Source organism: Geospiza fortis, unplaced genomic scaffold (genome assembly GCF_000277835.1).
Source record: "Geospiza fortis unplaced genomic scaffold, GeoFor_1.0 scaffold112, whole genome shotgun sequence".
NCBI classification, from domain to species: Eukaryota; Metazoa; Chordata; class Aves; order Passeriformes; family Thraupidae; genus Geospiza; species Geospiza fortis.
The window spans coordinates 22,167,008-22,171,371 of NW_005054298.1; the positions used below are offsets into that span (position 1 = coordinate 22,167,008).

Here is a 4,364-nt window from a genome sequence, read left to right on the forward strand (position 1 = left end):
CATCCAGCTGTACCCTTCATTCATAAGAATGCAAAACATTGCATTCGAGCAAAACCGTGACTCGGAGTCTGATACTGACTCGTACTAGAACAGATCTGCTGTCAGGTGCGCCAGTGCAGAAGGAATACCCAGAAGGGTTGCGTAGTCATCCCTCATCCTCGAAGATTGAATGCAAGGGAGGAAGATCACTTTACTCTTGCTCTATGAATGATAGACTTCACTGCTTGGAAGTATGACTGCTTTAGTCACAGCTGCTGTAAGATTCACTGATGACAATCACGTGGAGTGCAGGGCCAACTCCCATTTATAAGGTGCTTCTGAGCCTCTAAGGGCTAAACTTGTACAATTATAAAGTTTTATAATGTCATCGTGGCTTGCTAGGGCGTGAAAAGGATATTCTTAAAGAAGAAGTTCAGTAATTTTATCTTTAATGTTTGTAACAATACAAATGTAATTGTCCATCTGAGAAATTAAACAATAAATTGCAAACATTGCCCTTTGCTGGTGGATACAAGATACAGTTTAAGCCACATGTTAGAGTATCCTTTGATGTTTAGCCTTGTAGAAGAGAAATTTTGATTGCAGCCATACCAGCCAAGAGCTCACAAGATGATGCATGTTCTCAAGGTATGTTGACTTCTTCCATAATTCTATAAAAACCAGTACCAAGCTACTTAGTATGTAGCTGAGAAGACAGGTTTAAGACACATTTAAAAAGTCATCATGGTACAACTTTTTGATACTTATTTCCATCTATTACTCTGCCATGTTTAAAGTATATGCCGAATATTTGTTAAATATGCAGCCTGTTTTGAATTTGCATTGAGCCGTTAATACAGCTTTTACTGAAATGCAGCCCTCACCAATTTGCCTTTCTGAATCACATGACCACATAAGGTTTATGTTTGCTTAAAACTTTTAGTAATTATCTCAGTTTTTATTTTGTCCCTTAGGTCTTCTTTGTTGGGATATAAATATCTCAACTGCAAAGTAATCAGACAGAATAAGGCATAAGTAATTGGAATTATGTGTAGAGTGTAGAAGTTTTGTGCAAAATATCTTTAAGCAAAAAAAAAAAAAGTGATGAGGGAGGAAAACTGTGAGCCAAACAAGCTTGCCTTAACATTTATCATTCTGATACAGCAGTAAATGAACTAATTCAATTTGTGCCTATTATTTGGTGTCGGTGATCTTTAATGTGTTTGCACTGATGTCATTCAAAAGGAAAGCTAAATCATTAACTGGAAGATAAAGCATAATATGAAGCTAGATATAGTCAAATCTCTTTTGAGGCCATATGCCCTCTATAATTCCCTGCAGTCATTTGTATTTGTTTCTGGGACAATTTATTAGCCTATACCACCTAGTGTATATTATATATTACCACCAGATCATTTCTCCTAAGGTAGAGGAGAGGGTAAATTGATAACTGGTTTAGAACCCTAAAATGATAGTGTTTTCAGTACCACCAGTGGGAAACTACTGCAATCCCTAAGAGACTTGTAATATCCTTTGACTGATGTAATTAAAAATTCTAACACCTTCTTATAGGCATTACTTGAAAAGTCTATTAAATCAGTAACAGTTAAGATACTAAATGTATTAGATAAAAACATAAAATAGTAAGAGAACTCTACATAGTAACAAATACCATAAAACTCTGTTCATTGTATTTTGCTGCTGTTCACAAATCCTCAATGCCCACAATTCTTTGTAAATTTGAGACAGACACTTTTTTCCTGGGGGGAAAGATTCCAAACAAGTCTATTCTAACAGCCTTTTTTTTTTTTTTTAGTTATCACAAATTTCAGATTTGTACATTGAATTTGGAAATGCATGGAATAGTCCAGCAATATAATTTTATCAATTTTTCTAGGCTATGTCAGGAACTCTCACACATAAAACTCCCTTTAACTTTGTGGTAAGAAATGGTTGTGTGTATGGATGATCTAGTGTAGTATCTTCTGTTCTTGTATCAGAGAAAAAGATGCAAGAAAACCAGTAGGAATAGCAGGCATTCAAGCAGCATGGAGCACTGAGCCTACATGCAGCAGTACCTGAGCAAGGAAGTCTGGGGAGGGTGTTAGACTCCATCAAACACACAAATCATCAGCCAAGTTTACAATGATGAGGCAGGTCTGGATCAGCAGGGTTCAGAGCCAGGTCAGGATTGTGGCTGAGCTGCAGACCTTCATCACACAGCATCTGGAACTGAAAAAGTTGTAGTCCCAGAAGGAACTTGAATAGAGCTCCAGGCTCATGTTTAGGGTCGGTGAGGGGGTTGCAGGTGGGGATGCTCAGGGTTTTTAAGGCTCAGTACTGGTTTCATGGGCCTTGCAGCCAGAAGAACAAGAGGAGGAATTCTGAGGAGCAGTAGGAGCAGGCTGCTTCAAAAAGGGAATGGGGTTTAGAGTGATTACAAGTCAGGTAGGATCCCATATACCTGATCAAGGTAAACAGAACTGTGTGTAGCTAGGTTCAACAAGAGCCCAGACAGCCAGACAAATCCCTTGTGTCAAGGTATGTCCAGCATCAAGCTGAAAAGCACAGTCATTGGATCAGGTCAGCTGGCAGTACCAGTGTCAGTGCTAGCCCAGGAGCCACCAGGGAAGCTTGTGTTATCAAGGTAGGTCCGAAGTCAGACAAGATTATTGAGTTTGTGGGTCAGGACCCGGATATGGCACAGACAGGGCTGCAATAAGATGAAGGCAGACACCATGCTTAAGAGCCTTTTCCAAACCACAGGTCTTGCGTGAGGGAGGGGACATCTCCCTTGAGGTTTCTTAGAGTTTGTTCTCAGCAGTCTGGACCCAGGGGAGGTTTTGTCCCAGGTCAGGGTGCTGGCCTTAAGCACAACCAGATGGCCTAGGGAGAGGGAAGCATCCTATGAACCAAGAGGAGAGGTAGTAGGAAACAAGGAGAGGAGCTAAGCTCTACTTAACTAACAGTGTCTCTTTCTGGAAATCATCCTTTGCTCTCTAGACGCTAAGAAGTTGTGAGAGCCTCAGAACTCTTTTGCAGAAGAACCTTGTGAAGGAAGAAAGAGGTACAACAACCTCTGACAGAAATAGTGAGTGAGGGAAGTACAGCTAGTGTTAACTGAAGGACAGCAAGCAGGTAAAGCTTGCTATTGGAAAATATGTCCTCCCACCTCAAAAAAGTGTCTGTAAAAATGCAATGGGGTAACTAGGTCAGCTTTGGATTCATAAGAAATGTGATGTTCAAGTTAAGGAACAGGAATTTAGACCAGAAGCAATAAGGGGACACTCTGGGGAAAATATCCCCATTCTAGAGCTTTTGACTGAACATTTCTGGTAGCTGACTTGTTTTCTGTAGCTAATGGAGATTTCCTTCTGGAGAAATCTGAATTTTGAAGTTGGCAGCATGCCCTTGGCTCATATGTTTTTCTGGCTACAGTGTGTGTTTATACAATGAGGGTTTCGTGTATAGTCAGTTATATTTCAGCTGTTCATTCACAGATATTAACTCTCCTAAGTATGCTCCCTTCTTACATTTCTACTTTAGAAGATAATCTTTTGTAACTCTTCATATTAATTCAGCTCTCTTGAATTGGTTTACCATGAAGAAGTGACATTAAGCAGAACACCAAATTTTTGGCATGATAAGCAAAGCCATAATTATTCTGAAGGAAAATTATATAAATGGTCTATAGAAGAGAGCATTACTATTGCTCTACGTCTTCAAATTTTCAAAAGAAGGAAAGCCTTAAAGAACAGAGAAAAAAAAGTAGGTAAGGAAATGGACAAGCCTTTGCAAAGAGAGCAGTGAAATTATTATTCAGGTACAAGAAGCTGCAAAAATGCAATCTGAAGTTGCAGTCATTCCTGATACTCCCATTAATTGAAATGAATCAGAACAATAGAGAAAAATGTGGGAATAGGAAGAATATGAAATGAGAATGTGTTGATCAGAGTATATTGTCTTTTCTTTGCATTAAGTTTGGTATGCTATCTTTTTAAGGTAATTTTTTCCCTCTGAATCTTATTGTCTATTGCTCTGTCACAGTGTTAGTAAACATGTAAATATTAGTTGTTTCTATTTTATTTAATGCAGAATGCAGTGAACTCTATGCTGCAAACTACTACAAGCTAGAGAACTGAAAACTAGGGCTGATATTCTATGTTTTACATACCCTTTAGGCAACCTAAATACTTAAGAGAATGCTTTGAGAGCATTGTCAGTTTTAATTTTGTATTGCATAGCTTCTGACAGTTTGTTAAATACATATATGAATTATTTAAAAAACACTTATGTAGATATTAGTGTATTTGTAGATCTTCAGCTCACTGTTTCAGTATGCATTTATGTACTATGTTTTTCAAGGATTTTTTATAATATGGTAT

General features: G+C 38.3%; 1 protein-coding gene across 1 annotated transcript in view; it reads right to left on the reverse strand.

Annotated features, from left to right (window-relative positions):
• NEUROD1 (neuronal differentiation 1) overlaps positions 1-4,364 on the reverse strand; it is a 10,402-nt gene that overhangs the window by 866 nt on the left and 5,172 nt on the right. The window lies entirely within an intron of this gene.